This window comes from Pelophylax lessonae (genome assembly GCF_965119305.1).
Source record: "Pelophylax lessonae genome assembly, chromosome: 10".
NCBI classification, from domain to species: domain Eukaryota; kingdom Metazoa; phylum Chordata; class Amphibia; order Anura; family Ranidae; genus Pelophylax; species Pelophylax lessonae.
This window is the reverse complement of record NC_138777.1, coordinates 27,423,335-27,439,059: the sequence shown is the minus strand read 5'-3', so window position 1 is coordinate 27,439,059 and position 15,725 is coordinate 27,423,335. Positions and strand designations below refer to the sequence as shown.

General features: G+C 44.1%; 2 protein-coding genes across 2 annotated transcripts in view; both read left to right on the top strand.

Moving 5' to 3' along the window:
• Positions 1-15,725, top strand: part of RAG2 (recombination activating 2) — a gene marked incomplete at its 5' end in the record, with an annotated part of 350,031 nt that overhangs the window by 138,968 nt on the left and 195,338 nt on the right. The gene's annotated exons all lie outside the window — the stretch shown is intronic.
• The window catches only part of TRAF6 (TNF receptor associated factor 6), a 57,336-nt gene that overhangs the window by 493 nt on the left and 41,118 nt on the right, over positions 1-15,725 (top strand). The window lies entirely within an intron of this gene.

Genomic DNA, 15,725 nt, shown 5'->3' with positions numbered 1-15,725 from the left:
AGTGTACAGAGTGTGTGTGTACAGAGTGTGTGTGTACAGAGTGTGTGTGTACAGTGTGTGTACAGTGTGTGTGTGTACAGTGTGTAGTGTGTGTACTGTGTGTGTGTGTGTACTGTGTGTGTGTGTGTGTGTACTGTGTGTGTGTGTGTACTGTGTGTGTGTGTGTACTGTCTGTGTGCGTGTGTACTGTGTATGTACTGTGTGTGTGTGTGTGTTGTATGTGTTGTATGTGTGTGTGTGTGGTGTATCTACTGGGTGTATGTACAGAGTGTGTGTGCGCGTTGTATGTACGGGGTGTACGAATGTGTGTGTGTATCTATAGATCTGTGTGTGTGTGTTGTATGTACGGGGTGTATGTGTGTGTGTGTGTGTTGTGTGTACTGGGTGTAAGTGTTGTATTTATGTATGTACAGAGTGTGTGTGCGTTGTGTGTACGGGGTGTAGAATGTGTGTGTGGTGTGTATATATAGATCTGTGTGTGTGTTGTATGTACGGGGTGTGTGTGTGTGTATCTATAGATCTGTGTATGTGTGTGTGTGTACGGGGTGTATGTGTGTGTAAGGGGTGTGTGTGTGTACGGGGTGTATGTGTGTTGTGTGTACAGGGTGTGTGTGTGTGTGTGTGTGTGTACAGGGTGTGTGTGTGTGTGTACGGGGTGTATGTGTATTGTGTGTACGGGGTGTGTGTGTTGTGTGTACGGGGTGTGTGTGTGTATGTGTTGTATATACAGTGTGTGTGTTCTATAGATCTGTGTGTGTATTGTATGTACGGGGTGTGTGTGGTGTGTGTGTATTGTATGTACGGGGTGTGTGTGTGGTGTGTGTGTATTGTTTGTACGGGGTGTGTGTACAGTGTGTGTGTACAGTGTGTGTTTGTACTGTGTGTGTACAGTGTGTGTTTGTACTGTGTGTGTGTGTTTGTACAGTGTGTGTGTGTGTGTGTGTGTACTGTCTGTGTGTGTGTACTGTGTGTACAGTGTGTGTGTTTGTACTGTGTGTGTGTGTTGTATGTACAGAGTGTATGTGTGTGTGGTGTATCTACTGGGTGTATGTACAGAGTGTGTGTGTGTGTGTGTGTGCGTTGTATGTACGGGGTGTACGAATGTGTGTGTATCTATAGATCTGTGTATGTGTGTGTGTGTACGGGGTGTATGTGTGTGTTGTGTGTAAGGGGTGTGTGTGTGTACAGGGTATGTGTGTGTGTGTGTGTGTGTGTGTGTACGGGGTGTATGTGTGTGTGTACGGGGTGTGTGTGTTGTGTTGTGTGTACGGGGTGTATGTGTGTGTGTGTACGGGGTGTATGTGTGTGTGTGTACGGGGTGTGTGTGTATGTGTTGTATATACAGTGTGTGTGTTCTATAGATCTGTGTGTGTATTGTATGTACGGGGTGTGTGTGTGTGTGTGTGTGTGTGTATTGTTTGTACGGGGTGTGTGGTGTGTGTGTATTGTATGTACGGGGTGTGTGTGTATTGTTTGTACGGGGTGTGTGGTGTGTGTGTATTGTATGTACGGGGTGTGTGTGGTGTGTGTGTGTGTGTATTGTATGTACGGGGTGTGTGTGGTGTGTGTGTGTGTGTGTATTGTATGTACGGGGTGTGTGTGTGTGTATTGTATGTACGGGGTGTGTGTGTATTGTATGTACGGGGTGTGTGTGTATTGTTTGTACATAGTCAAAGTCGGGCTCCGGGCCACTGCCAGGTCACTGCGTCCTTCAGATCATTGCAGGGCCCCTAACCTCCCATAGTGCCCACCAGCTTCCCAACCTCCTTCGGTGCCCTAGCCACCTCCCATAGTACCACCCAACCTCCCATAGTACCCACCAGCTTCCCAACCTTCTTTATGAGTGCAGCTGTTTGCAGAAGTCCCTATTATTAGAGTCCATATTAAAGGGTTCATTCACACAAAGTGTGTTGTGTAGCCTTCCCAAGACGAGGCAAAATGCCTTAATTCCCTATCATGCCCGTTTGGCAACACCTCACTGCAGTGGTGCCCACTTAAAAAAGGAAGGCGTTCAGTCATTTTTTTTTTTCTTTTTTCAGCACAGCATGGTGCAACACAACTTACCGCACTGCACCGTGCTGCAGTCAAAAGAATTTAATGACCGCTAACTTTGTGACATTTCAATAAAGTTGGCACAAAAAAAAAAGTAAACAGTGTCCTGTGCTGAGACTGGCTCACGGGACTCGTTATTGCAGCGCATGCCAGCGGCTGTGCATGAGGATATGTAAAGCCAAGACTTTGTTTCTTCAGTTTAAATACAATTAGGAATGGGTGCTCAACCTGTGGCCCTCCAGGTGTTAAACTACAAATCCCATGAGCCATTGCAAGGCTGAACAGTTACAAGCATGACTCCAAAGGCATGATGGGACTTGTAGTCCTGCAGCAGCTGGAGGGCCACATGTTAAGCACCCATGCAATAGGGAATGGTAAACCACTCCCATCCCGCTAAACGTCACATGACGTCCTGGGCTTTCAGTGGAGATATGTGAATGATGGGTGCAGCTACCGGTGTTCTAAAATTTTATCGGACCCATGAAAATTCCGGGGTTGGGGTCTCGGGGATGAAAGGGTGCGGAGCAGTGGTCCCCGGTTCTCGGGGTCACTGCTCCGCGCCCTTTCATCCCCGGGACCCCAAATTTCTATCAGCTATAGGGGACCGTTTTGGCTACCTGCGATATAATTTTGGGGTCTCTAGCAGCTTTGGTTCGCCCGTGACAGCAATTTTCCCGCGGCGGTGTGTGCGTCCCACCTCAGCCCCTCCTCCTCTCAATCAGCTGTTCGCCACGTCTTAGAATTTCCTCGGACCTTGTACGCATGCGCACCGGGGCTCGCACCAGCCGGAAGTGACTAGGTCCGATTTTTTCACGGGTCCGACAAAATTTTACAACACCGGCTTCATCCAGAAATCTTTTTTTTCTTTTTCTACTGGCAATTCCCTGCATCGTAAAAACAATCATAGTGGAAGTCCTGGCGGCGGAAGTTTACCATAGAGCTAACCAAGGACCAGATGGTCCCTGTCCATCTCTATGACTTTTATCACGTCACGTCTGGCCTCGGCAGTTATAAACACGGCCGTGTGATCGGCTGGAAAGCCTGAGATGGTTTATTTTTTTTGATCTCAGGCTTTCCAGCAACCCCCAGATCTCTCCTTCAAGAGGACTTGTCCTGCCCTATTCCTATTACAAGGGATGTTTACATTCCTTGTAATAGGAATAAAAGTGTTAGTAAAAATAATAATAATAAATTAAAGGGAAAGTGTAAAAACAAAAAAAAAATTGAATGAATAAAAAAATAATAAATTAAAGGGAAAGTGTAAAAACAAAAAAAAATTTAAATGTATAAAAAAAAAAAAAAGAAAATTAAAGGGAAAGTGTAAAAACAACAAAAAAATTAAATGAAAAAAAAAATAATAAATTAAAGGGAAAGTGTAAAAACAACAAAAAATTTTAAATGTATAAAAAAAAAAAGAAAATTAAAGGGAAAGTGTAAAAACAACAAAAAAATTTAATGAAAAAAAAAATAATAAATTAAAGGGAAAGTGTAAAAACAACAAAAAAATTTAATGAAAAAAAAAAATAATAAATTAAAGGGAAAGTGTAAAAACAACAAAAAAATTAAATGAAAAAAAAATAATAAATTAAAGGGAAAGTGTAAAAACAACAAAAAATTAAATGAAAAAAAAATAATAAATTAAAGGGAAAGTGTAAAAAAAAAAAAAAAAATTAAAGGGAAAATGTAAAAACAACAAAAAAAATAAAATAAATTAAAGCGCCCCGTCCCCTTGTGCTCACACACGAAAGTGAATGTGTACATAGTTCTTGACCACATAGGTATATTCAAACCACACACATGAGGTATCGCCACGAACGTTGGAGCAAGAGCAATAATTCTGTAACTCTACACTGCTAACCTGTAAAAAATGTTAAAGTGATGGAGATTAAGTACCGAAGTTTGGCGCCATTCCATGACTGTACGCAATTTTAAAGTGTGACATGTTAGGTATCGATTTACTTGGTGGGATATCATCTTTTATTTTCTAGATACAGTGGGTACGGAAAGTATTCAGACCCCCTTAAATTTTTCACTCTTTGTTATATTGCAGCCATTTGCTAAAATCGTTTAAAGAGGTTGTAAACCCTCTTGTATAACTTTTACCTATAGGTAAGCCTATATTAAGGCTTACCTATAGGTGCTATAAATATCTCCCAAACTAGCACCGTTTAGGAGATATTTACAGCGCAAACTGCCGATGACGTCATCGGCGCAGGCGCTCTGAGGGAACGGCCAGCCGTGCCGTTCCTTCAGAGCTCAGTGCCGTGAACGGCGGCTCCCGCGCGCATGCGCGGGAGTGATGTAATCGCGCCTCCGGCCAATCAGATGGCCGGAGGACGCGAACCCGGAAGCGGGACGGCAGGACATGTCGCCGTCCTGTCGCTGAGGTGGCGGCACGGCGGGGGCTTCGTTTTAAGGTAAGTACTGCATAATGAGCTAGTATGTGATGCATACTAGCTCATTATGCCTTTCTCTTTACAGGGCTTTTTTTTTCTCGGATTTTTTTTTTGAGTTTACTTCCTCTTTAAGTTCATTCTTCTTCCTCATGAATGTACACATAGCACCCCATACTGACAGAAAAACACAGAATTGTTGACATTGTTGCAGATTTATTAAAAAAGAAAAACTGAAATATCACATGGTCCTAAGTATTCAGACCCTTTGCTCAGTATTTAGTAGAAGCCCCCTTTTGATCTAATACAGCCAGGAGTCTTTTTGGGAAAGATGCAACAAGTCTTTCACACCTGGATTTGGGGATCCTCTGCCATTCCTCCTTGCAGATCCTCTCCAGTTCTGTCAGGTTGGATGGTAAACGTTGGTGGACAGCCATTTTTAGGTCTCTCCAGAGATGCTCAATTGGGTTTAAGTCAGGGCTCTGGCTGGGCCATTCAAGAACAGTCACGGAGTTGTTGTGAAGCCACTCCTTCGTTATTTTAGCTGTGTGCTTAGGGTCATTGTCTTGTTGGAAGGTAAACCTTCGGCCCAGTCTGAGGTCCAGAGCACTCTGGAGAAGGTTTTTGTCCAGGATATCCCTGTACTTGGCCGCATTCATCTTTCCCTCGATTGCAACCAGTCGTCCTGTCCCTGCAGCTGAAAAACACCCCCACAGCATGATGCTGCCACCACCATGCTTCACTGTTGGGACTGTATTGGACAGGTGATGAGCAGTGCCTGGTTTTCTCCACACATACCGCTTAGAATTAAGGCCAAAAAGTTCTATTTTGGTCTCATCAGACCAGAGAATCTTATTTCTCACCATCTTGGAGTCCTTCAGGTGTTTTTTAGCAAACTCCATGCGGGCTTTCATGTGTCTTACACTGAGGAGAGGCTTCCGTCGGGCCACTCTGCCATAAAGCCCCGACTGGTGGAGGGCTGCAGTGATGGTTGACTTTCTACAACTTTCTCCCATCTCCTGACTGCATCTCTGGAGCTCAGCCACAGTGATCTTTGGGTTCTTCTTTACTCTCTCACCAAGGCTCTTCTCCCCCAATAGCTCAGTTTGGCCGGACGGCCAGCTCTAGGAAGGGTTCTGGTCGTCCCAAACGTCTTCCATTTGAGGATTATGGAGGCCACTGTGCTCTTAGGAACCTTAAGTGCAGCAGAAATCTTTTTGTAACCTTGGCCAGATCTGTGCCTTGCCACAATTCTGTCTCTGAGCTCTTCAGGCAGTTCCTTTGACCTCATGATTCTCATTTGCTCTGACATGCATTGTGATCTGGAAGGTCTTATATAGACAGGTGTGTGGCTTTCCTAATCAAGTCCAATCAGTATAATCAAACACAGCTGGACTCAAATGAAGGTGTAGAACCATCTCAAGGATGATCAGAAGAAATGGAAAGCACCTGAGTTAAATATATGAGTGTCACAGCAAAGGGTCTGAATACTTAGGACCATGTGATATTTCAGTTTTTCTTTTTTAATAAATCTGCAACAATGTCAACAATTCTGTGTTTTTCTGTCAGTATGGGGTGCTATGTGTACATTCATGAGGAAGAAGAATGAACTTAAATGATTTTAATAAATGGCTGCAATATAACAAAGAGTGAAAAATTTAAGGGGGTCTGAATACTTTCCGTACCCACTGTATATTCATTTTTATACAGGGTTTTAAACCCCCCAAAAAAATATGGAAAAAAAAAAAAACTCTGTAAGCTAGTTGCATCACATACTAGCTCATTATGAAATACTTACCTTAGAACGAATCCCCCGCAGTGCCGCCCCCGCTCACCGGTGACACGGCCGACATGTTCGGCTGTCCTGCTTCCAGGTTTGTGTCCTCCGGCCATCTGATTGCCCGGACGTGCGATGACATCACTCCTGCCCATGCGCACGGGAGCCGCCGTTCACGGCACAGGGCTCTGAAGGAATGGCACGGGTGGCCGTTCCTTCAGAGCGCATGCACCAGTGACGTCATCGGCTGCATGAAATGTAAATATCTCCTAAACGGTGCATGTTTAGGAGATATTTACAGTACTTGGGTAAGCCTTATAACTTTTACCTATAGGTAAGCCTTTAAGGCCTCATGCGCAAATACCGTGTGACCTAAAAAATTGCAATGACCGCCATATTATTCTCTAGGGTCTCTGCTAAAAAACACATAAAAACATAATGTTTGGGGGTTCTCCAATATATATATATGATTTTTAGATGTAGGAAAGGAGTGCCAGAATAGACCCGGTATGGAAGCGGTTAAATCATCTTCTGTTTTTTTTTTGCTATCTGTGTCCCACTGTGGAGACCTTCCTTCCCTTCCTGGCTTCCTTCCTTCCTTCCTTCCTTCCTGGCTTCCTGTTCTGTAGACTCAAAGGGTTTTATTTACTATCAGCCAATCAGCTTCTACCAAGTTAGAAGCTGATTGGCTACAATACACAGCTGCACTAGATTCTGAGTGCTCCCAGTTTTAGTAAATCAACCCCAATGTATATCTAAACTCGCAGAGCAAAAATGTAATATATTGCAGCTTACCAGTCCCTGGATATGATGGCTGCATCCGTTGTGTTTTTTTAATTGAACATGTTCAGCAAGTACAGAAAATACCAGTTGATCCTGCCAGAAATTCAGTTTCCCTGTCTTGTCCTGTAAACTGAACTGAAATTTTGAACAATGTTATCAAACTTTCCTTTTGCTGTGAACTACAAAACACCTCCTGCCTATATAAGGGAGAGCGTGACAACGCTGCTTCTCCATTGTTACATTGGGGTCAATTTACTAAAACTGGAGAGGGCCAAATCTGGTGCAGCTCTGCATAAAAACCAATCGGCATCCAGGTTTTTTTTTTTTTAGTCACAGCTGCTTGGCTGCCATGCACAGATGCACCAGATGTTGCAGTCTCCAGTAGGGCTGCGCATCTTCACTTACCTCACGATTCGATTCGAATATGATTATTAGGGTCACGATTCGATATGATTCAATTCCGCAATGCATCAAGATTAACGGAAGAAAGCAGAGCTGTTGCGCAGGAGAGCTAGGCGAGAAGCGGACGCCTACATGCGTCTTATCCAGCAATGACAGAAGAGGGAGGGAGGGGGAGGAGACAGAAGAGGGAGGGGGAGGAGCCAGAAATCGATTATTCGGGGGGTCCGCATCGATGCAGAATTGCGGGTGGCCGCATCGCGATGCATCGATTATTTTCAACAGCCCTACTCTCCAGGTTTAGTAAATCAACCCCTGTGTATTGAGTGTTGTCACCCAAGGATGTGTTGTGAGGATCACTGGGCTGCTTAGGCCGGGTTCACACACTAGGTTTCCTCGCATCCAATTCGCATGACAGGGGACTGTGACCGACTCTCAATGGTGCCATGTCACACATCTCTGTGGCGGCTGCGGAGCGGATTGCACAGGGGTCCTGTGCGTCTCTGGTTCTGTTTTAGGTCCGGATTCAGGCCTGATTTATCCATGAAACAGAGAACAGGGAGGCACCAGACCCCCCCCCCGCTGTGAGCCGCATCCGATTTAAGTTTGAATCCAGCCTAATATAAAGAAAATAAAGCCTGAAAAAAAGAAAACTAATACAGCCACCATATCTGAGGACTAGAACGTTTCAAAATATTACATTTATTTAATTTCTTAAATGTATTTCCTCTTTTATCATTCAGAGGAGTGTAATGGAATTGCGGTGATCTAGCAGCCTGTGACCCACATACTTCATATATTGTCTTTCCTTGACACTGATATAGTCCGGCAGTTACAGGTCCTTCCTGAGAATGACAAATCCCATAAGCAGTGTTGGCAGTCGTAGCTGGAAACAAAAATAAGACCTATGGATAATGTCTCTGGAAACTGTTACATGTGTGCTGGTAAAGCCCTGTCTTTGCAATGGAAGGTGGGCACTAGGTAGGACGTACCAAGCTTTATTTCACAGACCAGGGCAACCGGTCAGAAGTCGTGTTTCACTATCAGGTCTCCTTCTCAGGAGACATTGGAAAGTCTTGTGTTTTTTTTTTTTTTAAATAACCATCATGTTATATTTACCTCCTCTGTGTAGTTGGTTTTGCACAGAGCAGCCCGGATCCTCCTCTTCTCCGGTCCCTCTTTGGCTGTCCTTGCCCCTCCCTTCTGTTGAGTGCCCCCACAGCAAGCAGCTTGCTATGGGGGAACTGGAGCTGAGCCACACCTCCGTGTGTCCATTCAGACATGGAGCCATGACCTGGGGGAGGGGAGGGGGGGGGGGCGTAAGTATTGTAAAGTCTTGTGTTATTTTTTTTTTTTGTTAAAAATAACAAGCATGTAAGGCTACATTCACACCTGAGCGTAGCGTTTTCGCGTGTTTTTACAGCGATTTTTACCGCAATTTTACCGCGTTTTTACAGGCGTTTTTACAGGCGTTTTTTGTGCAGGCGTTTTTAGATTGAATAGAAACCAATGGAAAACGCCTGTAATCTGCCCAAAAAGAAGCTCATGAACTTTTTTGAGCGTTGGGCGTTTTGCTTAGGCTCCGTTTACACGTGAGCGTATGGATCGCGGGCAGAACCGCCACGGTTCCGCCCGCGATCCGGAGATTTATTGCAAATCGCGGGACGCCTAGCGTTGCCCGTTCATTTGCAATAGCCCCCCAAACGCCGAGCGATGTTGCCGCGATTTCCGCCTGCTGAATCGCAGCAACATCGCGCAAACAAAATCGCGGGACGCAATACGCTCCAAAGAAGTACAAGAGCTTCTTTGGAGCGTATTGAGTCCCGCGATTTTGTTTGCGCGATGTTGCCGCGATTCGGCAGGCGGAAATCGCGGCAACATCGCTCGGCGTTTGGGGGGCTATTGCAAATCAACGGGCAGCGCTAGGCGTCCCGCGATTTGCAATAATCTCCGGATCGCGGGCGGAACCGCGGCGGTTCTGCCCGCGATCCAAACGCTGACATGTGAATGCAGCCTTACAGCGTCAAAACGCTCAGATGTGAACAGGGGCCATTGAAATGAATAGGATTTGTCTTGTTGGGCGTTTTTAGAGCTGATCCTAGAGCAGAAAAACTCCCCAAAAACGCCCCAAAACGCCTAGATGTGAACGGAGCCTAAGAGCCCATTCACACTAGCGCGACTTGTGAGGCAACTTGTGTTGCCCCAGGTAGCTTGACATAACAAAAGCAATGTTAATCAATCAGTGCCGTCTTAATTGGCACTACTGAAGTTGCTCCGACTTCAGAAAAGGGTCCTGTACTGCTTTGAAGCGACCTGTGATCCGACTGTCCCATATACTTCAATGGGAGTCGCCTCCTTATCTTAATTGACACGACTTGTTATCAGACTTTCCAGGAAGAAGAAAGAGATTAGCCAGGCATTCCCCACAGACAAAGTCACCTGTCTCTTCCAAGTCTCTTCCAAGTCTCTTCCAAGTCTCTTCCAAGTCTCTTCCAAGTCTCTTCCAAGTCTCTTCCAAGTCTCTTCCAAGTCTCTTCCAAGTCTCTTCCAAGTCTCTTCCAAGTCTCTTCCAAGTCTCTTCCAAGTCTCTTCCAAGTCTCTTCCAAGTCTCTTAACAAGTCTCTTAACAAGTCTCTTAACAAGTCTCTTAACAAGTCTCTTCCAAGTCTCTTAACAAGTCTCTTAACAAGTCTCTTAACAAGTCTCTTCCAAGTCCCTTCCAAGTCTCTTAACAAGTCTCTAAACAAGTCTCTTCACAAGTCTCTAAACAAGTCTCTTCACAAGTCTCTTCACAAGTCTCTTCACAAGTCTCTAAACAAGTCTCTAAACAAGTCTCTTCAAGACACGGGGCGACTTTCTGGTAGTGGTAGTGTGAACCGGCTCTAATACTTACCTCCTCTTTGCAGTTGGTTTTTGTGTTTTTGTTTTTTTTTTGTTAAAAATAACAAGCATATTATACTTACCTCCTCTTCTCAGGTCGCTCTTCAGCTCTCCTGGCCCCTCCCTCCTGCTTATTGCCCCCACAGCAAGCACCTTGCTATGGGGGCACCTGAGCCGAGTCACAGCTCCCTGTGTCCATTCAGACACGGAGCTGCAGCCCGGCCCTGCCCCCTCTCTCTCCTCATTGTCTGACTGACTTTGATTAACCGCAACGGGGGCCAGTGGCACCTCGCTGCTGTCTCAGCCAATGAGGAGGGAGAGTCCCAGTCAGCTGAGACACTCCTATACCATCACTGGATCTAGACGGGGCTCAGGTAAGTATTAGGGGGGCTGCTGCACACAGAAGGCTTTTTGTCCTAATTTAGATAAAAAAAAGTTCTGACTTTACAACCGCTTTAACCGGTTGCCGACCACTTACTGCATATTTACTGCGGCAGTGTGGCTCTCCCAGGCAAAACGACGTAGGGCTACGTCGGGCGCTTGGCGGCAACAAGGGGGCGAGTGCGTGCCGCTGGCAGCCGTTGCAGCGGGCAGGCGGCTACAATTGCCACCTGACACCCGCGATCGTTCCCCGCTGAGAGAGAAGAACGGTCGGTTGTTGTAAACACAGCTGACCGTTCTTCTCCCTGGAATGATCACAGAGCGCCTGTGATCCTTCTATATATGATTATAGGTCTCTATGGTCATTCCACAAGCCACGCCCCTCACAGTTAGAAACACGCCCCTAGGCTCACATTTAACCCCTCGATCGCCTATACTGTTAACCCCTTCCCTGCCAGTGTCATTATTACAGTAACAGTGCATATTTTTAGCACTGATTACTGTAGTAATGTCACTGGTCCCCCCAAAAGTCTCAAAAATGTCAGGGGTCCGATCTGTCCGCCGCAATGTCGCAGTCCCACAAAACTACTAGTAGTAGTAAAGTTACTAATAAAAAAAAAAAAACAATAAAAATTACATAAATCTTTCCTGTAGTTAGATGCGATAACTTTTGCACAAACCAATCAAAATACGCTTATTGCGATTTTTGTTTTTTTGTTTTTTTTTTTGCCAAAAATATGCAGCATAAAACAAATTGGCCTAAAATGTTAAAAAATTTTGATTTTTAATTTTTTTTTTTTTTTTGGGAATGTCATATAGCAGAATGTAAAAAAATTCTGTTTTTTTTTTTTTTTTTCAGAATTGTCACTCTTTTTTTGTTTATAGCGCAAAAAACAAAAATTGCACAGGTGATCAAATACCACCAAAAGAAATCTCTTTTCTATTTGTGGGAAAAAAAGGACATCAATTTTTTTTAGGTACAGCGTCGCACGACCGCGCAATTGTCCATTAAAGTAACACAGTGCCGAATCGCAAAATATGGCCTGGTCATTAAGGGGGAAAATCCTTCTGGTCCAGAAGTGGTTAATAGACAAAAATGCTGATTTAAAGAAGAACTAAAGGCATATATTTTTATTATTTATTTTGCATAGAGTTAGGGAGGATTATAATCCCCCCCTTAGTTTTTTATCTGTGTCCCATTGGGGGGGATTTCCCTGTACTTCCTGTCCCATAGCAAAAACAAGAAATGAGAGTGCGGGAATCCCTGGTTGTCATCAGAACCAGTGTCCCCACTGAAAGATTTCCCCACTATTCCTCTTCTGATGGCAACTCAAAATTCAGGATTTTCTTTCACGTTTGGAAATTAAGATAAACAGGACAAATAGAGAGGGTGAATCTCCCTAACGGGGGCGCAGACAGCAATAATGAACCTGACAGAGTTCTAATTCCTCCCCACTCTATCAAAAAGTTCTACTTTAAAAGGTTTGCAAAAAAAATGCTGCAGAGAGTAAATGGTTAATATAATTGTGTACAGTGCGTTCCAATGGATTCCATAACACACGGTCACCTGACCTGAAAATCTATCCATATGTGTGACTTTCCAAATGGGAAAATCCCAGAAGACAATGTATATAATTATGACATCATCGGGTTTCCCAGTAGCAGTAAGGAAAATCCTGTGCTATATATAGGAATGTTTTATGTATATCTGAGGATTGGAAGGATCCTCATAACAAACGTTCTATTTCACCTTACAGGGATTCTTTTTAGTGCTTTTATTAAATGCATAAGCCTGCAAAAGAGATCAGCTGGATGTAAATGAACCACTTTAACATAGAAAAGTGATGACAGAAATAGACTGAGTAGTTCATCGATTCTCATTATTATATATATATATATATATATATATATATATATATATATATATATATATATATATATATATATATATATATATATATAATTTTTAAATGGTTGTAAAGTTAGTAAGCCCTCTGTGTGCAACAGCCCCCCCCCCCCTCAGCCTCCCTAATACTTACCTGAGCCCCATCTCTATCCAGGGGTGTCCACTCCCTCCTCCTGCAGGTGACCCCTCTAGTGATATGAAGATCTATATAGAGGAATCAGGACCTCCTTCTTCCTGCTGGTGACCCCTCTAGTGATATGAAGATCTATATAGAGTAATCAGGACCTCCTTCCTCCTGCTGGTGACTCCTCTAGTGGGATAAACATCTAAGTAGAGAAATTGGGACCTCCTTTCTCCTCCTGGTGATCCCTCTAGTGATATAAAGATCTATATAGAGTAATCAGGACCTCCTTCCTCCTGCTGGTGACTCCTCTAGTGGGATAAAGCTCTATATACAGTAATTAGGAACTCCTTTTTCCTGCTGGTGACTCCTCTAGTGAGATAAACATCTAAGTAGAGAAATTGGGGCCTCCTTTCTCCGCTGGTGACCCCTCTAGTGATATAAAGATCTATATAGAGAAATCAGGACCTCCTTCCTTCTGCTGGTGACACCTCTAGTGAGATAAACATCTAAGTAGAGAAATTGGGACCTCCTTTCTCCTCCTGGTGATCCCTCTAGTGATATAAAGATCTATATAGAGGAATCGGGATCTCCTTTCTCCTGCTGGTGACACCTCTAGTGGGATAAAGCTCTATATACAGTAATTAGGAACTCCTTTTTCCTGCTGGTGATCTCTCTAGTGATATAAAGATCTACAGTATATAGAGGAATCAGGACCTCCTTCCTCCTGCTGGTGATCCCTCTAGTGATATAAAGGTCTATATAGAGGAATTAGGAACTCCTTTCTCCTGCTGGTGATCCCTCTAGTGATATAAACCTCTATATCAGGGGGTCTTCAAAACTATGGTCCTCCAGTTGTTCAGGAACTACAATTCCCATGATGCCTAGTCATGTCTGTGAATGTCAGAGTTTTACAATGCCTCATGGGATGTGAAGTTCCGCAACAGCTGGAGAGTCATAGTTTGCTCTATATAGAGCAGTGATGGCGAAACTTGGCACCCCAGATGTTTTGGAACTATATTTCCCATGATGCTCAACTACACTGCAGAGGGCATGAGCATCATGGGAAATGTAGTTCCAAAACATCTGGGGTGCCAAGTTTCGCCATCAATGATATAGAGGAATCAGGACCTCCTTTCTCCTGCTGGTGACCCCTCTAGTGATATAAAGATCTATATAGAGGAATCAGGACCTCTTTCCTCCTTTTAGTGATCCCTCTAGTGATAAAAAGGTGTATAGAGAATCAGAACCTCCTTCCTCCTGCTGGGGATTCCTCTATTGATGCATCCTAGGATTCTATTCTAGCCACAAAGTAACGAAGAGGAAAGTCCTTTCCATTTTTTTTTTTTAATCACCACACTTGAGCTAGGATTATTGCACTCGCTCTGACATTAATAAGCGATGCCTCACATGTGATGCGATCGCTGTTTACGTATGCGTGGGGGGACTGATTTGTGCATTTTTTTAATTTATTTTGCACTGTATCTTTTTACATTTTTTTTTAATCAACTTTATTGCTATCACAAGGATGAACAACATCCCTTGTGATAGCATGGGCGGTGACAGGTCCTCTTTAATGAGAGATCTGGGGTCTAATAGACCCCATATCCCTCTCTGCCCTTAAAAGCATCAGATCAAACCAAGATCGGTATGATCCGATGCTTTTCCAAACCAGTAATGGCTTGTTTACATCCGGCTAAACTGAAAGTGGCACAATACTCACCACTTCCCGTTTCTTAGACCATAGAGATAATCGGGGACATTCTGGTCCTCGATCATCTCTATGGTCAGCCGGTAGACACCCTTCTGCCACCTGTAACAGCGATCAAGCGGCTAGCGATGGTTGTGCTGTACTGCTCCTTCTCACACAGCAAGTCTAGGGAGTCTGTTTATAAAACCATTTGTCGGATGAATGTGACAAGCATTCACCCATCCTGTATTTTTCATGATATAGTGGTTTTGTATGGTCGTCAGCTCCATCTAGTGGTCATAATGCAATATTGTTTCTGATTGAGGTATTTCAGGAAAAAATGCTGCATTAATGCCACTAGATGGAGCTACCGACTATTGCATTCACTGAATGAAGGTGATATTAAAACCCAACTTTTTTAGGCACTTTCGGCAGCTGATTTAATCTCTGACTATTTTGCTTTCTTATCCTATAATCCTTGCCTATGTTCCGGTGTAGACTGGTGCCATGACCACTGTCCCAGGTTTGCTGTTTCAGGGTGGCTCCGTTCTCTTTTAGTGTCCTATGGAGCCACCCTTGTATGCAGGAATTATCATTGTGTCTCCCAACACTGTTCATCAATGGAAACACACAGCCTCAAAGCTTAGGAAGACTCAGACCTGTCACTCTATAGCAAGGGCGTCAAACTCAATTTCATTGCAGGCCGCATTATGGTTGCTCTCAAAGGGCCAGTTGTATCTGTAATACTAGGGGTCCATGGCATCTCTTCCCCCCCCCCACCCCCCTCCTTATATCCGATGCCAAGAGCCCCCCCTCAAACACCATCAAAAGTTATGAGTCCCCCCACCTTCCCTTACATCACAGTGTAATTCCCCCATTACTATGTGCTGCTAGGAAGAAGCTAAGGGGGAAGCTGGGAGGCAGATGTCAGCTGCTGGAATGTTGATACCAGGGGGGCGGAGACAAGGGGGTCAAGAGAAAGGCAGGATCTGGCGGAGGAGTTCTGTCCACCTGTTGGCTGCTGACTGCTGAGATTGGGGGGGAAAGGGGGGGGGGGCAGAGACATGAGCGCAGGATCTGGTGGAGGAGTACAGGTGCAGCTCATAAAATTAGAATATCATCAAAAAGTTTAATTTATTTCAGTAATTCAATTCAAAAGTGAAACTCCTATATTTTATACAGATGGGTTACACACAGAGTGATAAATTTCAAGCATTCCTTTCTTTTAATTTTGAGGATTATGGCTTCCAGCTGGTGACAACCCAAAATTCAGTATCTCAGAAAATGTAAATGCATAAGACCAATAAGTTTTTTTTGTACAGAAATGTTGGCTTACTGAAAAG